The 20,246-nt window shown below is 49.9% G+C and overlaps 1 protein-coding gene across 1 annotated transcript in view; it reads right to left on the bottom strand.

Annotated features, from left to right (window-relative positions):
• Nucleotides 1–20,246, bottom strand: part of LOC1273285 (coiled-coil domain-containing protein lobo) — a 168,774-nt gene that overhangs the window by 126,012 nt on the left and 22,516 nt on the right. The gene's annotated exons all lie outside the window — the stretch shown is intronic.

The raw sequence follows: 20,246 nt of genomic DNA, 5'->3' as shown, positions 1-20,246 counted from the left end.
AAAGTAAATCAGAGCCTCCCTACACAAAACACGTGAAGAGTGCGGCAAAGAGACAAAAGAACTTCCTGATCCTCCCCCCAGGAAATGTTATTTAATTGGTTTAATTCGATAACTGCAAAGCATCCCTCCACGTTTGTAGGCTCCACTGCAAACGCAAGAAAACAATACAGCGTTTGCGAAGTTCTCGTTTTTCTCAAACACACACACATAGAGAGAGAGTGAAATCTACACAGGCAATCAAAAGGAATCATAAAAAGGCCATATCTTCCCTGCCCGCCAGCACGTGCTCTGGGAGGAAACGGTACAATGTCCCCCATCCCAAGCCCAAGCAGTAAGCAAGCGGGGAAGAACGGTGGAACATAATAATAAAAATTTATGCTGTATCAACATTCCAAGACGCTCGGCAAAAAAAACACGAAATTGACTCCCTCTCCGCTCCTTGAGCACTACTTTGCCGGTGAGGCTGAGCGGAGGGATGGAGGGGTCTTCCAAGGAACGAAACAGAATGCAACAAGTGGCAGCCAGACAGTTGGTAGCCGCCGCAAGACGTACGCTACCGGCACCGCTGCTCAAGACGTTTTCGGTTGAGGTAAATATGTGCTAGTGTATGTGTCTGTGTGTGTGTGTGTGTGTTGTACGATTCAAAACCATTCATGGACCCACCATTCATAATTAATGCGACTCGCCGTTTGCTCGAGCAGGCCAACAGAAAGTGAGAAACGGTTCCAGTTTGTTTACTTCCTCACAGTTTTCCATCGTGTTCTAAAAGTCCTGCGAGCACGCACATTACTCCCAAACCGTGTCACACTCCAAACACAATGCAACAGAGTAAGGAAACATAAAACAAGGTCCACTAAATCAAAACCAGGCTCGGCAAGCGTTTGAGTCCATATTCGAATCATTTAATTACGTCACGTTAGTGTCCGTGTCACTTTGAGCGGGATATGAGTTTGAGCGGTCCGCTTTTTTCTTTTTCAATGTGTGTGTGTATGTGTGTGTGTTAGCTATCCCCATGGACAGCCTGTTGCCCGGTACGGGAACTGCAGCTTCCGCTATAGCGAGTAAAACGCATTTTGCTAATTCGTTTCGATTGATATCCTTTCCCGTGTTTAGTGTGTGTGAGTGAGAAACAACACAGCGCAACCACCGACCGATCAACCGATGCACCACCGATGCACTGAGCCTGGCGGCTGCACACACACACACACACACAAACCCGACCCGTCCCTCTTGCCCTCTGTGCTTTCTTTTGCCAATCCTGCCATCAACCATCCATGACATGACAGATGCGCAACGTCCCCATGCGAACGTCGCCGAGGGAGTGCTAATTATGACAGAAAGCGGCAAAAAGGATTTTTTTGTGTTGCTGCTGCTCCTTTTTCCTATTTATCGGCCCGCTTCCTCCCTCACTCGCCCATTGCCCTCCTGTCTCTGGCCGGCAGGTTCGGCAGCTCGCCTACGTCAAATGCACACAGCCCAACAGCCAACTGCAACAACAGGAAGATTGAAAACGCATTCGAAAAATGAATCTATGTGGCACGGATTTGTTGTCGCACGGAAAGCAAGGATGGAACAGCATATACAAACATACAGAAGTATATGATACAACAGGCAAACGAAAACAAAACAAAAACTGTCCCGAAACGGAAGCGTTTGATCGACACTACCAACAAAGCATTGCCCCTCTGTGTGATGGGTTTACTTCGGGGCGACAGCTGCGGGGCGATGGCGGAGAGTGGGTGCCAGATTTTGACGTTGTCCCATTCCCTTACTGTTGCTAAAAATGCTGCCCGGGAGATTCAAAACACACCGACAGTGCTGGAATGGCGAGCGGGAAGAAGCGGCCGGGAATGATGGAATATTTTTTATCCCTTTCTTTATAACTTCCCCCTCCCCGGCGGCACACGGGTGCACCAGCATTTTTTGATTAAAAGGACATTTGCTTGATCAGTGTGGACCACCCTCCTCCTCCTGGAACGGTGGCAATTTGATGGGAAAAGAGAGGAAATGATGCTTTCATAATTGACTAATTGAAAATTATCCAAGCCGCCTAATCTCCTGACTATTCGCGTCAATTATCGTGACTAGAAAAGTCAAAACGCGCGGCAGGAGAGCAGCAGTGTGGGTTGCCCGTTCGGGTGGGTACACTGACGGCGGCGGCCAGGCTGGACATCATTAGCGGCACTAGGATTAGTTGTTTAGAACCGATCGTTTAAAAGTGCGTTTTGCAGAGAGTTACCGACCGCCGGTGATAGTGGTGGTAATCTGTTCTGAAATGGGAATTAAAATGTATTTAAATAATTCTATAAAAAATATTAAAACTAATTTATAGAAATTTAGTGAATTCAATTTAAATTTGAAATTTAAAAGGAATATCATGCGATTCTCGACAAATAAAACTTTGAAGAGTTTTGATAACGATATGATACGTAAGTAGACTTTCTGCACATTTTCAACATTGAAACAAAATATTAATAAAGTGGTACAGCCTTTCCCCAAGCTACACGACACTCTTCTTCTTCTATTTGACGAGAGGTGATGTATCATCCTATGTCGTTGAAACGCTTGTTTGAATCAGCATATTCAGAGGCTTACTCTCTCTTTTATAGACTTCGACTGTTTAGAGTCATATGTCTTGTACGTCATATGTTGTCATATGTCCTATCATATGTACGCGACACTCGAGTTACCCGATTTTTTTTAATTTTCACAGCTCATATGTCAAATCGGGACAATTTGCTCCAACAAGTGCAAAACAATTTGAAATTTAGATAAAAACCAAATATGCTACACAAATTGTATGGATTAAGTGCATAAAAGAACTATATTAAATCAAAAATAACTGTTTATTAACTATATTTTGGCTGAAAAAAGTAACATTAGACAAACGCGAATTTCCAAGTTACGTTAGTTTTCCCTGAAACGCATTATTCGCGTAACTTGGGAGAAAGACTGTATAAAAGTGAATGTTTAAAATAAACAAATATATATAATAATGTACATAATGCACTGCCATTTGCCTAAACTCACGCACTTAAAGCAAAACAAGCTGTTAAGTAAAACTTTCAACACTCTGAATAAGTTGTTTTATTCTTATTTAATTTAAATTATTTAAGTGAAACCTGCTCTAACGCTAAAAGAAGCTTTCAATAACTTTAAAAGCACTGCTGGCCAACACACACAAAAAAAAAAGAAACCACTCTCATTTCCACTCTCACAGCAGGACATTTCTTTTCGACAGCCCGTTTTCGACACGCTGCATCAGTCACGTCAGCGTGATTATTCGCCCTCGCGCGCTAGCCCGAAAGCTAGCCGTACCATAAACCCCCTGCCCGCCAAACCCACCGGACGACCAAGGACGAAAAGCTAATTATCGGTGAAAGCAAACACACACACACACACCCTGACACAACCTTCGCCGAAAACTCGCTCATAAAAGCAGCAGTATAAATCAACTCACACCAAACCAAAAGCAGCACCACAAATAATCTCTAGGGCCAAAAACAAAAACAAAAGGAAGAATTGTTCCTTTTTCCGCTACAAGCGATTACGGTTGCGAGGTTTTGGGCGCGGATTTTGTAGGCAAAAACCATGCCCTTCAGGTGCCGTTCCTTTCCCTGTGCCGATATAACCAGTCGTACAGCACCGCGGAGAGGAGCTGTTTAAGGAAACCTTCTTCCGAGCGATATTCCCCTAAGACCAGCGACTCCCGCAAGGCTCAATTGCAAACACCTTTTTTGCTTCTTCTTCTTCTTCTACGCACTCAGGTACGCAAAGGATGGTTGTGGCGCGATCGCACGCAGTTTCCCGTGCAAACCGGAAGATAACCTCTTTCTCTCTTTCTTTCTCTCTCTCTCTCTCTCTCTTACACAGAGCGCAGACAGGACATCGGAGAGCACTCCAGGAGGGTCCTTGTGCGGGTGGTGGTGCTTTGCCAGCAAGCACTGAGGACGGCCGACCGCCGCGCATTCTTCCCGCGCTGCACCGGGGTGTGCGTGAAATATCGCTAAAATTATGCTGCACCGAACAAGAGGGACACACAACCACCGACACCACCACCACCACCATCGACAAGGATGGTTTCGAATTTCGGCGTATCGGAGCGGTATGGGTTCCGTTCCCGTTTTTTTTTTGCCATCGTTCGTCGAAGCCTTTCAAGCGCGCGGGATTGCAGAAGGCTCGAACAACACACCCGAAAGGGACGCCGCCGCCTATTGGTCGCGTATCGATCCTTTTTGTGCGTGTATATGTTTATGCGAGTGTATGCGTAGTTGTTGTTGCTGCTTCCTCCCGGCCAAATTGCCCACCGAAGGACTCCGGGCACACATTCCGGGGTTTCGCCGTCTCCGCGGGAGTTTTCCCAAAAGTGCGGCGCAAAAGACGACGACGACGACGACGGCGAAGCGATTTCGGCGGCCTGGCAATGCAATTCTGAGAAGTTTCTCGCCCCCTCGGGCCCGACCAGGGTACACTGCCTTTATCTTTTCCTTCTACGTTTCATCCGCTCTTCCTCGCTCTCTCTCTCTCTCTCTCTTTCTGACTGACACCTTCCCTCGGTGATTCCGCGGGGTGCAATGGTGCAATGCATCTTTATGGCCACCACCAACACCACTACCACCCGTGACGGGCACTGGCAATGTCACGTCCCTCGCACCAGGGGACGACGGCAATGCACGGGCCAGGTAGTGTGGTGTGCTGCACATATGGGGTATACCGGCACACGGGGTTTTTGGGTGCTCTTTTCCGCCAGGCACAAACGGGATAATGGTTAGGCCGGTTTCTTCCTCTCCTTTACTGCATCGTCCATCCTGCAGAAGGACGGGCAGAAGAGGAATGGGCCCACAAAATTTCGCAGACTCACGGCCTATTAACACCCTGCACCCCGGTGTAGAAGACGGGGGAATGGCATGGGGAGGGTTCGAGGGTCGACCGAAAACCCTCGGCTAATCGCGAACCGTGCGCAGGGTAGCTGGCCGAGGACACCCGCCGACTTGGGAAATGGCACGTACAAAAATACGCCAACAACAACGGTACGGGGCCGCACAGACACACACACAGGGACGCAAAAAGAGCGGGACGACTGCGCGGCCTGAAACGTGCGTTTGTGGCTCTGCCTAATGTCGCGCGCCCCGTCGTCACGCGGTTCACTCGCGCTGACAGAGCACCTTTTTCTTTCCCAAAATGTCCTGCGCGCAAAACGGCTGGGTTGGTAGGGGGAGCGGAGGAAGTGGGTGCCTGCCTGGAGGATGCACTCCGCGCTCAAGAGGACGAGAAACTCGTAAACATTACCTGGTCCTGGTGGTTTAAGAAGGTATCGGGTGCAGCATGCAAAAATGACACGTTGCCGCTTTTTTAAGGCTTGACAGTTATGATTGCCATGGATGCTCGGATGCTCGCAAGACGCTGTGTGGCTTCATAGGCGAGTGCTGAACTTTATTTGTGGAATACACATCAAAGTTCAATATATTGGAATCTGTCATAGTATCTTCAACTCTAGCAAGATTGTCTTCCCTCTTTCGCAACAATTGCTCTATACAAAAGCCTCTAAACACGAATTTAAAGTATAGTAGAATTGTTTTTGGGGTCGAGCTAGGACACTGAAATACAATATGTCCTAATTAGTGGTTCTTCTAAAAAACAGCATTTGTTGCTTTCATGTTGTTACGGCGATCTTGGAACGCAAATAGGGATCCTTTTTTGTCGGTATGCATCTTCCAACAATGTTGTGTGTACTTGCTTTGTGCGCTCTTTTACCGCTGCCAAGTAATCTTCCAATTTGTAGATGAAAAAGGTGAAATTTCAGCACTGTGTGCTACCACTCTAGCATCCAGAAACAAAAACTTGTCAATATTTTGCGTCCGTTTCCGTACAAGCTGGACATTACTACGGGAAGGAGCCAACACATTACCGAGTTCGAACGTATCGAAAAGCGCTCAAATGATGTCCAGCGATGTCTTCTGATGGCCGTCAAGGCAAGAAACGGCCAACCCAAACGCTGGATAGAACACACACAATCAAAAAAAAAAATAGAACAGAAACCCCGAACGTGACAGAAAATACAGTCCCCGCGTGAGTTGTCCCTCGGTCTGTCCGGCGCTTGCGAGATGAAGCGTACATTTTCGCATCTTCGTCGTCGAGTTTCCCATTCCATGCAGCGGTAGGAATCGAACACAAATGTATTGGAATTCTTCCCTATTTTTTTTGTTTGGGCTCTCCCCGTCATCGTTCCCTTTGGTCAACCATTTCTGCACGTAATCTTCCCGCAGCAGCTCGAGAAGATTGTTTTCCCTCGGCCGAGGGAGCCTTTGCCAAAAACGCCGTCGGCCATCGAAAACGCGTAGCATTTTCAATATATAAGTGGAAGTTTTGTTTTTTTTTTGGTTATCGTTGGCAAGTACAGGGGCAAAAAGGGAAAAGTCCAATAGCAAAAAAAAACAAGCACACGTTTAGGCGCAAAAGTCCTTGCTTTTCGGCGGAGGAGTCCTTCGAGTCCACTGGCAGGTCAAAAGTTCCTCAAAGCCAACGACACTCATCTGTGCAAACACACACACACACACACACAAGAAAAACGTTTTGGGGGAGCCTTTCCAAAGCCAGCCCAAAAGTACTCCCCCGCTCCCTTTCTGCTTTCGAGCGGCAAGAGGGAGTGAATCTCATAAACTGCAATACAGCGACCACGACCAGTTGGGCCAAATATTTTTTGGCAGAATCTACAAACACGCACACGCAGAACCGTCCGCCGTCCATCGTCGCGATCCTTTTTTGTGGAGTTGTTGTTGTTTCTCCCCCGTACGGCGCTCGTTCCAAGATTTCCTAGGCAAGGTCGACCCTTTTGTTCGCGCTCATGGCGCATTATTTGCGCTGCGATATGGACGCGCGCGTACGAGTGTCGCCGCGCCATAGCCTGTAGTTGAAGTATTTTGCCTTCCATCTTGACAGAGCGTTGAGAACCAGGGAAGAAGGCAGCGGTAGGCATATGGTGGCCAAACGAGGTGAAATGTTTTCCTGCACAACAATCTCTCTCTCTCTCTCTCGCTCGCTCGCTCCATCCCGGAGCGGGCGGACGCGACGAACCAACCGTTCGCTGTCTCAAAATCCCAAAACATGAAATCTTTTTCCTTCCATTTTTTTTTGTTGCCTTCTGGTCGCATCTTTTCCCTGCCTTTGCCAAATGAGTGAAACTGCGGAACGGTTTGCCTTTCTGCCTGCAGGGCACAACAAAAACCAACCCACACACACACACAGCGACAGTTTCGCGTTTGACGAGGGAATGAGAAATAACGCAACGGAATTGTTCCAGGAAGAGAAGAAGGCCTGCCACAGCAGAAGAAAGGATACGTTACTGGACAGGCCCGCCTGTGTCGCGAAAAAATTTTCCATCCTACGCCCACCACCGTCGGGGGCTGTTGCTGTCCGTCGTGGTGTGCCGTGTTGTCCTTCAGGCCCCGTTTTGTTTCCCTGCGCTTTGTTTCCCTCCCGCCCTTCCGTACGGTCCTATCCTGTCCTTTTGTTTGTAATCCTTACCCCGATTTACCTAAGGGCAGCGGGAGTTTTTCTCCGGCACTTTATCTTCATCGCCTGCTTACGGGCTGCGCGTTTCGTTTCCTTAATCACGGCCGCCTCTCACACAGCCGCACACAACGGAGGTGCTTTGCTTCGCGAACCCTTCCCGCCTGCTTTGTCCCGGCGTGCACGTGTGTGTGTGGTTTCATTCTGCGTCCGCCAGCGATGGCAGGCACGAAAAAGAACGCCTGGGGGAAAACTTTGCACAAACTGCTGACCGTCAAACCGGAGGGAGACTCGCAAGGTGACATCGTTAAAATGCTGGACGCGGGATGCGGGCGCGTACCGCACAAAACCGTTGGCGAGGGCAAAACTCGCGATGGTCCACACAACTGTAGTGTGTGTGTGTGTGTGTGTGTGGGTGTAAGCGTATGAGACGGAGAAGGAAAAGAGAAGAAATGAAAAAGGCAATCCCAACACTCCCGCTTGTCCTGAGGCGCGTATAAACGACGAACCACACACGTGTAACGCGAACATCTACAACCGAAATTGAAAGAAAAAAAATCCCCTTTTACACAGCCAGTCCCGGGGCTGTTGCTCTTCCGAAGCTGGCTTTCTCCTCTTTCGTTTGCACATTTTCCCCCTTTTGGCAGCGTTCATGCCCGGGAATGTCCCGGCTCGCTGGATTCAAACCCTCCGGTTTTGGCGATTTTCTTGCGCTGCCACAGATCGATTTGGACGCTGTCCTTTCTATTTCTTCGTAAATTCTGCCCATTCGATGCGCACGCGGAAAATCGAAAATTAACTCCAAACACATACACACGGCACACACGCACGCACGCATATTACGTTTGCACCGTACTACACCGGCTATTACACACAAGGGAATTTGTCGCTTAAGCTGTTCCTCTAGACGCTAAAATTATTGGCCATCTATCCAGCTGCATGGCATTCCCCTTCAGACATTGCAGCACGCAGCCGCGAATTCAATCCCATTTGTCACCCTGTACGGCGGTCCGCGTGCAGTTTCAATAAAACCGAACCGTCCTGCAAAGCTGGTGAACCTTCGCCCGCCAGCCGGCTGGGTTTGGGCCAAAGCTGATCGCACGCAGACACACAGTGCTGGTTAGGGAAGAAAGCGCGACAACAGCGTATAAAGATTAAGGTTTCTTTTATGTGATTAAGTGAAGTTACACCTCTAAAAGAGTATGTTCTTTAATGTTTGTAATGAAATCTAATACAAATCTAATTAAATAAAAGTGTGACAAATTTAACAGTTCATCTTTTAACTGTCCTGAACATTTTAGTAATAATAGTGACATAAATATGCTAATGTATTTTTATTGACTGCCAGGGACTGTGCAATGAATCACACGTAAAACCTCATATAATTACTTTTGCAATAAATACAAATCAAATCGATCTCCCTTATTCATACTAACGAAACGCAGAATTATTAATGATTTACGAGCTAGCGATGGAAGTTTCAGATCGCTACATGCGCCGATGCGTAATAATTTCCATTCGCCTTACTTCTTCGCGTTCCCATTTTGAATGCCATATTATCTCCGCTAGATTGGCTTTTCCCCCTCAGAAGAGCGAATGAAATGCCTTCTTGAGAAGGTAGAGTCCACATTAGCCTGAATTTATCTTTCCCCTATTGCAATTTACAGTGTCCGGCACTGCAAATTCTTTGCAAATTGTTCAAAACTCTTGTGCTTCAGGTTTCAGGAGAGGCAAAAATTTCCAATTTCACAAAAAAGTGTGTACCCTTGGTTACGCCAGAGTCTGCCAATATTCTTTTCTAGCTCCCTTTTTTGGTTTGATCAAGACACTGACAATATACAATACACTGCCGTGTCGCAGTTCAACGATGGTTAGACGAAAAATCGCCAATATGCCGACGATGATCGCGTACACCCGTTTGCAACCAAAATGCCTTACACTTCGCAAACGTACATTCGAATCGCGTACAAAACATTCGCTCCACAGGATGGAAGGCGTCCCTCGGTAGGCTTTCCTTCGAGCAATCCCGTACCTTTTAGTTGCTGCAGAGGAAAGCAAATTTATTTGCACAAAACAAGTATGGGCGAAATTCTTGCACACACAACCCTCGCACACACACGGACGGGCAACTGGATGTGTGAGGTAAAAAATGAAGCAAAACCCCTCGACTCAAGTCAAGTCCGGCAGTCGATGCTTGCGAAAGAGAAGAAAGGACGACTTTGTGCCTGCACACACACATACACAGACACCCGGCGAAGAAGATTGGCGAAGGTGGCGAGGATTAAATGCAGCTCAGAGGACACCCCGTACATAAAACGAACCTGTGTGGTCAGAGAGCGAGAGCCTGGTGCCTGCCCGTTTCGAAAAGGATGCGAAAGAAAAGATGCTCAACGTCGTCGTTGTATCATACAAACACACACTCACACAAACACATACGCAACTCCCGCACCAGGACGCACTGTCCGAGCGAAAAAGATATGCACAATGGACCATGCATGTGCGTGTGTGTGTGTGTGTTTGTGATTGTATATATTGAACCTGGTGCTGCTTTGCCTAGCAACGAGCTGTCCATATCCTTACAATCCTTTCGTCTACCATCCCCCCCCCCCCCCAGCCACCACCGTTGCAAAGCTAGAAGAACTCCAATGTCCGAGCGGACGATGATGCTGCTGCTGCTGCTGCTGTATGCTAATATCCTTCTCGGACGAAACGAATTCGACGGGCACTTCTTGTACGGCGACGATGAGGATATGACGACGACGATGGGTCCCGATGGTTGATGTGCATGTTCTTAGTTTTTTGCTTCATCCTCCACCCAACGCCCACCCACCTCGAACGCTTGTACCACCCACCAGGCGCAGGCCGACCGACATCGATCCAAGAAGAATGGGGTTCTCCGCTCGAGCTCGTTCTTTCCGTGCCTGGCGAATGCGAAAGATGGATCGGGCCAACCTGCACGCCTGCCCCTCGCACTTCCACGCCCGGAAGTTGCTCACGCACCGACGCTGCCCAAAAGGAAGCGGAAGCTGGAACGGTGATTTGAGCAGCTCAGCAAGCGAGGAACCGGCCGGGAAGGCGAAGTTAAACAAACGAGGGTTTATTTGAGGGTGGACGAGCAATTAGCCATAACGCTGGTGCATAGAGTCAAAAAAAGTCTAGTAAAAGTATGTTTAAATTATTGTTTTTTTTTTAATTTAATAAAATTACCCTATTTTTTGTTTAAATTGAGATCGATTGTTGTTATTTCAAATAATATCATAATATGATGATTTAACAACAAAATTGCAAGTCCATCTCCCAAGAACTATTGCCTAAACATCAATCAAACCGGACCCCTGCCCTCCGATGAGATATTATTGATTCATTCAAATAATTCCAAAAAGGATTGTTCTCCGTCCAGCTGCACGTTCGCAGCGGCACACGCGTCCAAAGCGTAGCGCAAGCGACTCCAATGCACAAAACCAAATCCACAGTGTGCAGTGTGTTAACACGCTCCAGCACTCTCTCCCTGTCCCAAGCCGGAAATAATAGCCAACCACCCGGGGTAGTGGACCGAAACCATAAATCCTCCCAGCTGTAACCAAAAGATTCGACGACGATCCTGTGTCCGTACGCCGGGAGCAAAAGGTTCGATTGCGCTAGTTCACGGAGAAGAATGGGATCCACGAGAGAATATCTTCGAGTCGTTCGTAGTCGTCCTGCTTGCAAATCCCGCTTTGCAGGCAACGCTGAGCCTGAAAGCCTTAACCCCGCCGGACAACGTGTTGCCGCTGCGCCTTCGCCACCGAGCCACAGCGAACGACGCAAGCGATCCCGGAAGTCGATGAAATATCTTCTCACAATACACGCATCATCTCGTGCACAACGGGCCCCGAAATGCATCCGCAATAAGCCACAACTCGCTCGGAGGCTACGGGCTTCCTGGGTGAGCTGGAAATCTAAATGGAGGGGGGGGGGGGGAGGTAAAGGATATTCATGTTCTGGAAGAAAATCTGCAAGACGGTACACGTCGGTCGTCTCCCGCGCAGCAAAGGCACCCTAGGCTAGCTGACCAGCACACTCCCACACCCACCCGGCAAGCTCATTGCCATCTCAAAACAAAGCGCACACACACACACGCACACGAAGAAGAAAAGAGCGGAAAAGAGTACTCTCGGCTTTTCCAAAACACACGCACCGCTCGCACACGCATCGCGGCGCATATCTATGTACACCATCGGCCACTGAAAACTAGCGTCCCCTCCCCCCCCTTGCCCAACCACCGAGGTCCGAGCCGAAGGAAGGTGCGAGTGGGTTAAAAAGATGGTAAATAAGCTCGTATGCTCGTAGGGCCGACGTCGTCTCGTGGGGATACTCTTTCGTGAACGGAGCTGCTACCGGGGACGGCGCTGGAACGGCACAACAAAAAACACACGCGCAAGGGGTTGGGGGAATGGGGAAAGGCGGAAAGGTGGGGAAGGAAAGAAAACCCACCTCCATCCACCGGGTCAGGGCTCAGGGACAACATAAGAGGGCCCGGGCTCACGTCGCAAGTCGCAAGTTTGCCGCTCACCGTGCCGCTTTCCATCTGCCCCCATTCCACAAACGATGGAGGAACCAGTTTTTCGTTCCACATGCCCACGTACGCATATACAGAGTGCCCGCGAAACCCCTCAACCCACACACACACACACACACATACCCGGCACGAGGACGAAACGCAATATTTAAAATGAGTTTGCCTTTCCTTCCAGGCCTCGGACGCCACCGTAACGTGAGATGGTATTTCGAAAATCTATAATCTCGGTGCCCTTACCACACGTGTAGCGAGAATGAGACCAAAAGCGAGAGAGAGAGAGCATTTGTGTGTGAGAGGGACACGGGGCAGGAGGGAAAGATGCTGCGAAACCAAGGTGGGAGGGCGGAACGAATGTCCTGCAGAGACATTCGAGCGGGCCGGCCGTTTGCTGACCGTGCGCTGGACGACACACGGTCGTCGCCAAGAAAAGAGGTTCCTCTTTTTCTCCGTCCATCTCACTCTAGCCTACAGAGCAGGGGGGTGGGGGGCGGTAGGCAGCAGTAGGGGAAGACGGGTCAAGCCTCACCGTCTGCAAAAGTGTGGAAATTTTCGCGCAATCTCACTCGCCCTCTCATGCTCCCGCCGGACGGACGGACGCGATTGCTTTCTTGCTGACTTTCTCTCTCGCGCGCGTTTGCGCCCGCTCTTTCTAGCTGGTGGGCCAAAAAATATCACCCCCCCCCCCCCCTATCCCCTTCTACAGCCTACTAACCCTCGGGATCGGACTCTTTCGCTGAAGCACCTGCCGCATCGGACGGGGTTCTTGCTGCTGGCGTGTTACTTAGCGTCGGCCACGAGAACACACACACACACACACAATTTCTCAAAACCCCCAACGGTGAGCCTTCCCTGTCGCATTCCCCTCATTCCATACGCCCTTCCATGCTGCCATGTTTCGAAAAACGACATCGACAACTCGATCCCTTCCCACTCCGCACACGCACACATCCCTCCCCGGGCGGCATCGAAAAAACCCCAACCCAACGTCGATCGAAAAACGAACTTCACCGTCCAGATACAAACACACACACTCGAGCGGCGAACGAAGAAGTCGCGCACGGCTCGAGATGGACACTACACACACAAACACACACACACATCCCATGCATGGCCGTTCTTTCACCCTCCCTGCCCTACTGGCAGGGCGGCAGAGTTTTCATTCTCTAAAGCCCACGTCCCATCTGTCCCATCCACTCCTCTCCTATCACTCCCTCCCCCTCCCCCCCTCCTCGGACCGACCTCTGCCCACCCACCCGACAATCGTGGTCATCGTTCGGCTGTTTCGCCTACACACTCCAGGCGACGGGCAGCATCGCAGAGCATTTCGCCAATCAAGCGACGAAACGACGAAACCCACCGCTGTCCTTCCCTGCCCTCGCCCAGCCAGCATCCACACACGTAGGCAAGCGTACAAACTGACCCCCCTCCAACTGCCAGCAGCCTCCCCCTTTCCCTCCCCAGCACTCTCTAAAACGTACGAAAGCGGGCACGGTTACAACCAACACTAGCAAACACACATTTTCTTAGCTTTACTCACTGGTCAGTTTGCGTTTCGTGTGCCCGCGCGTATCCTTTCCTTCCATTCTTATCCCCCCCCCCCCACATTTCGCTTCAGCGTTTGAGAAAATGAAGCATCCTTTTGCTAGCCTTCCCTCCCCTCCCATCGATCGCATCGACCGTTGCTAAGTGAGTCTCTCGGAAGGACGACACCGGCCAAAGGCATCCTTCGCCGTCGTCATCGTCGTCGTTGTCGGCATCGGGAAAAAGGAAAAACACCACCCAGCACCGTCGGACGTTCACACACACACACACACGCACACAAAAAGTGGGAAAAAGAGGATCGTCCTAATGGGGCATCCCCCGCGCAGGCAAGAGTGAAACCGGGCCAATGGTCAGCTGATATCTGGACTTCGTTGTGTTTATATAGGTGCGTTTCGCTCTCGGTATGTGTACCAGAGAGAGAGAGATAAAGAGAGAGAGCGAGAGAAAAACATGAAGCAAGAGAGAGAGAGAGAGAGAGAAAGAGAGATAGGTTCGGCGAACGGTAAGGAAAAACCTTCGCGTAGTTAGGCAAAGCGACCAATTTTCCTCACCACGCACCACGGCAAATCTTTTCACTGTATTAGTCCGGGGGGTTTTCCGAAGAAGTCAGTGGACGCACTGTTGGGATGGGATGATGTACGGGAGCGGGTTTTTCACGGGAGGAGAGACAGAGAGAGAGAGAGAGATACAGAGCGAGAGCTATGCGAGTGTAAGCGAGGGCGAGATGGGGGAAAACTAACGTGAATGCGCGCTGGTCAGAAAAACACGTGCCGAGCGAGAGGGCACGTGCGTATCTTGCAGTGGGGAAAGTGAGATGGACGTTGGAGCACACACAGAAGAAGAAGAAAAAAAAGGAACGCACACACACACGCTGGACAAAATCAACGTGACTGGGTGTCTTAGCCGCAGCTGTACATAGCGCCGTTGTCCACACGGCGTGGTCCGGGAGATGTGGTAGATGCTCTATTCCTACCCCACCTACCCACTGCCACCCCTTTCACGGCAGCACATTTGCCCGCAGCAGGGGGAAAGTCTTAGGAAAATGTCCGAGCCGCCGTCCGCACGAATTGCTCGCGCACGTACGGGTGGTGCTCGCGTGTAGGAAAGCGTTTTTCGTAAATATGATGCGCTGAAGCGAAGGTAAGCAGTTTCAAAACCAAATCTTCTCAACCCTTCAACGGGTGATGTTGTTTTTTGCTACAGATTAGGCAAGTATGTTTTTAGCTATAGAAAATTTGCTTTGGCAGACGTGTTAACCTTTTTTTTGTTAAATTCTATCACAAAATGAAAATTAGACAATTTCACAAACAAAAATATTTTAACTTCATCTTTCAATACAATAATATGAATATTATAGGAATAACCGACAAGGACTTGTTTTAAAAAATAAATTCTAAAGAAGTAGAATATTTGCAACGTAAATAAAGGAATAAAAACAAATGCAAACCAAACAATAAACAAAAACTCGCCAAAAAGCATCTTGAAATGAAATCTACACAAACTCACCCTCGCACACATGCAAACGAATCCTAAAAAAGAAAGAAATAACCCAGCCCTTCATCTCCTCCCCCCCCCTCCTTCCTTCCTCAGCCACGTGTATGAGCCGCGAGTTTTCCTTGACGCAGTGTTGCCGCCTCCAAGATGCCGGCATCGATCGACCTCGGGACAGAAAACACGGAAACCTGGACCTTCCCTCCATCCCCTTAACCCACCCTTGCGTGCACGAAGCACACAAGTGACCAAGCAAATCCTTCACATCGACGGAAGATTTCACTCGTGGGACAAAGTTTTTTTTTTCTCCTATCCTATCTGTGTCTTGCCTCGCGTTTGTAGCGGTGTACGAGAGTGCGCGTGTGTGTGTGTGTGTGTGCGTATGATGCTCATCTGCTCGCATCCCTTTTATTCACCGATGCGATAGCGATGAAAAGCGAGCGAATTGTCCCGCGTACGGAAACCCTTACCCCTCACTCCCAACACTCCCCCCTCCACCTCGGTGAGCCACCGGGTAAGAAGAAGATGTGTGCATGGTCAGCAGCGGGCGGTAATTGAAAGAAGAGATAAGACAAATGGAACGTCGAACGCGATGTGCGTGTGACACATGCGCGTGCAAAGGATGGACACGGTGCAGAGTGTGCGTATGTGTGTGTGTGTGTGTGCATAGGTGTACCAAAGATGATTTTTCTTTTCGCTTTCATCACGCAAAGGTGAAACCAAGGGAACGTCTCGTGCTACCAAAAGCGGGTGCGTTGGAATTAATTCGTTAAAATATATTCCACCGACCACCGATGGAGACGCATGGTGCTTTACGGCGCAGCGCACGTGCGTTTCGCCACAGTCAAGCCGCGCGCTGGTGCACGAGTAAATACGCAGCGAAATGTCACTCTCGTGGATTATCCCTTTTTCACAGCCATCGATAGACGTAGGACCGCCGCCGCCTTCTAATCTCATTCACCATACGGTTGGCGTTTTACTTCGCTCCACCGTCGCGTCTATGATTACCCGCCCCACCATGCCGGGCGTGTGCGGTTTCGTGTGCGCCGTCGTTCAATATCCGCCCGGGGAACGACGGGAGTCCGGTGCAAAAAGCTTCCCATTTCTTCCTACCACCCGTTTCCCTCATTTCCCCCCTTCACGCCCAACATGTGCGCGGACGAATTCGACCGCATCGACGAAAAACATCCCGCGCGCCGGAACGTTCCTTGTGTTTTCCGTCCACCGTTCCAAAGACCGAGAGTCGCCTTTTAATCTTACCCTTCTTCGCGTGTACACGACCAAAGATAGGTACACCACACACACACACATGCACGGGAGAACGCAATCAACTCATCTCGCTAACCCGGTGGCCATCGGTGGAACGAGTATTAGGCCGCCGTTGGTACGTTGGTTCGCTTCAATTCGCAGCGATGCAGGGGTTAATGCAGGGGGAAGGGGGAAGTCCGGAGCGGGGTAAAAATACGGACTAAAAGCCAACGGGGAAGGAAATTGTTAGGGGACGCGCTCGCACACACAATTCGTACACGTCGTCCACATCGTACCCAAGTGCCAAGTGTCCACGGGCCGGCGAACGGCCCGCTTAGGCTCACGATGGCGCGCTGTCGGCTACAGTCGGCTGCGAAATTGTGACCGAAAGGATACACTCTTGCAAGAATATTTGCGTATCCTTCTTGCTGGCAGCAGACACACGTACGCGCGGTTAGTCTTTCGCCCGCTTCGCCTTCCCCATCTGGGGCAATGCAATTTATCCCGGCGGTCGTCGTCGTCGTCGTCGTCGTCATCGTCGCCGCGACTCTCGTACGCGTACGGACGACTGATGGGTTTGCTGTCCGAGGCAGCGTAAAGCATGGCAGACGTATCCTGACAGTATCGTACGCGTGGCTGAAGAAGGCATAGGCAATTCCGTCCGACCGAGAACAGGCAAACAAGGCGAATTATTTCTGTAATGTGATGCAACTTTGGCACCGCCACTTCTGACACATTGTTATATAGTTATATAGTATTTTTTCATAAAAGTTTGATAAAAGACTAAATTTTCTTAAATTAAGACTCTCATAAAAATAATTAAAATCCAATTACATATACAATTATCTATAAATGATTTAACAAAAAAATAAGATGTTAGTACAACAAATAACAAGCTACATAGCAAAAAGTAGAACACCTTTTGTTGGAAAGCGAAAGAAATAAAATCCTTTTTTTTTCTTTATAAAATCACAAAATGATTTATGTATCGAACGCCGCTTACTGATTGTATGTGTAGGTAAGATTTCTTTTTTTTATTGTACCCAAAACCAATTTTATTTGAAAACTGTACGACCTGTATGAAGAAAAGCTTCTAACAAAAGGTTTTTTTCTTCATTTTTTATACCTAATAGTCAAAACAAAGTGTATAAAAGTTAACAAAACACTTTTGCAAATTAAAACTAATCTGTTTACAAACGTAGAATGAAATTTAAAGTGTTTGTAGGAAAAACTAACCATACAAAAACAACAGTATAAAATATCTCACACGACTAGATTATGTATGGTCCCTCGCCCCCATACGGCACCCGCTGGATCCCAAGCAACTCCGCTAGGTTCGTTAGCTTAATGTCAAAAGTGCAAATCGCTGCCTCCCCCAGCGCACAGCAAAACATCAAAACCTTTCCCACTCCACACACTCTTCTTCCTCATCCCTTCCTTCCTCTCACTGCGAAAGAAAATCGTTCAAAAATCTCTCCGCGCAGCACAAAACATCTCCCGGCCGCCCGGGAGTTCGCGAACGCGCCACCGGGTGTGAGTGGTCATTTCTTCGCGCGCGCGAACCTGCCACGAGTGCCACGAGCGTGTATGTGTGTGCCATTGTTTACGCGCGGTGGTGCCGTCGCTTGCGTCCCCTCTTTCCCGTTCCCCGTTTCTCTACAGGCTTTTCCTGCTTTCTCGAGACATATCCTACAGCCGGACGCAGCGTCGTCGTCGTCGTCGTCCTTTGTCTTGCACTCGCCACTCACACACATGCATAAATCTCCGATCCGCGTGGACGATACCGAGCCGTCCACCCTCCGCCAACAAATGCCCGCGCGCACTCCGCTCTCTCGTGCCAGCCAACCCTGCCCCTTTACCCCCTTGTGATAATCATGCGCTCGATGCGCGTTCCTTTTCTTGCACATCGCCAGCGTCGGCCCAGGCCCACCGAACGGACGGGATATAAAGAAACCGGCGACCCACCATCACGGAGCGACGCTCTATTTCCACGACGCTCGGGCTCTCTCGCCTCGTCTTTGTCGTGCGTTCTTCTGCCCTTCGATCCATCCCCCCCCCCCCTTCCGTATGTGCAGCAACGCTTCGCCACCAATACCAGCGCAAACCGGCCCGGCGGACCACCGCGGCGGCAGGAGCGAAATGACAATACAAACACCACAACACTCCGCACAAACCCCGTCACTCCACCGCCGTGTCCGTCCATTCTCATTAGATTTCTTCCCTCGCCAAAAACGGACACACGCCGTGCGACCGTTTGCTCACTTCGCTCCCTTCCCCCTTCCTTTTCCTTTGCCGCCCTCCTCCCCCTCCCCCCTGCTATACTGTGTGTAAGGATACGACGGTATAAGGTATGCCTCTCCTCTCCTTTTCGACGGACATGTGCAGCGGACCGTCCGTCGCACGACACAATTGCCCGGAGGGTCGGATCGGCTCCCTCTCGTTTGCCATCTGAAATGCGCGAATCACCCTCCTCCTCCTTCGCTTTCTTCCTCTCCTTACGCGCGTGCACACACACGTACTTTATATTGGAAAAACGTCAATCGGCGAAGCGAACCGCGCGCGCGACCGCCTCTCCCTGGGACCTGCTGGGAAGGCGAGCGACCGAAGAACAAGGATCTAGGGAAAACGCCGCTGGTCATCATCCCGCATCCCACACTCCACATACGACCGTACATGTGTGTGTGTTTGTGTGTGTGTGTGTTGGTGTGGTGGACTCATAAGTGGACGAATGTGTGCTGCGAATCGCGCATCCTCCGCGGCCGTCTTTCGGTCGTGCTCGCGGGGAATCGACTTTCTTTTCGACCGCTCGCCACTGGTACCGTCCAGTAATCGCGAATTTTCTACAGGAAGGTGGGCAGCCAGGGGGGAGGGGACGAGTTAGAGCCCTTGTCTACAACACACGAACGCACCACAGGACACCCCTCACGCGCTCGCACCACACACGCGTATGTAAGCTGAACTTGGACATCCCTCAATGCTGCCGCGAGCTCAACGCGATGGACGCGTCCTATGTGGAACGTAATGATGGTAGTGCCTAGAAGAAGACGACCAAGACGACCATCGCCGCCGCGTTGTTTGTGCGCCTTCTTGCGCTGCCAATTTCAGCGAAAGCAGCGGGAAACGCGCTAAAGGATGCCATCACTGCCAGACGCGGCAGGGCTACACGCGCGACCCCGCGGGAGATGGATTGTGTTTTCGCTGTACTTGGGTGGTGTTTTTTTTTTTTTTTTGTTTGTTTCCTTCCTTCGCTCCCTTTGTCATCTGCACTGTTGAAGGATGGACGGGCATTATGAGCGCTTCCACACATAGGGCTAGCGAGATGCGCACATAAAAATGAAGCCCCTTTATGCTAACCCACCGCTCATTAGAGGTGCAAATGCGTTAAATTTTAAGCGTCTATCTGCATTCCAGAGACGATGGTATCGCGAGGACTGCAGGATGTGTCTTCAACAATTATTCCCCTCTTCCAAGAATTGCTCCTCACAGCACGTTGTTCGCTAACCGGCACAACAGCAAAACAACACAACTCCGTGGAAAGTAGAAGAACAACAATAAACGGTCACATCGCGTGCGTTCTAAGGGTAGTGTTTCTCGAACTGGCCCTAATGCATGTATATATGTATGTGTGTGTGTGTGTGTGTGGGGGTGTGTAAGAAAAAGAAGTTGCTAATAATAATGCCAACGGTGGGCACGGTGGAAAAGAAAATAAGCAGGGGCGCGGGCAAATTGCCACGAAAATAGAGCCCACCGGAGGGAGTGAAACAAAATCTTTCTTTCCCCGTCGGTTCGGACTGACCACAGTGCTGCTGATATACTCTGGTTGATATCCAAGGGTGGTGAAGGTAGTGTGGTGGCGTGTGGAATAGTTTGGCGTTGATGCGTGTTGCGATAGCGCGCG

Source organism: Anopheles gambiae, chromosome 2, assembly GCF_943734735.2.
Source record: "Anopheles gambiae chromosome 2, idAnoGambNW_F1_1, whole genome shotgun sequence".
NCBI lineage: Eukaryota > Metazoa > Arthropoda > Insecta > Diptera > Culicidae > Anopheles > Anopheles gambiae.
The sequence above is the reverse complement of the archived record's forward strand: the minus strand, read 5'-3'. Positions and strand labels throughout refer to the sequence as shown.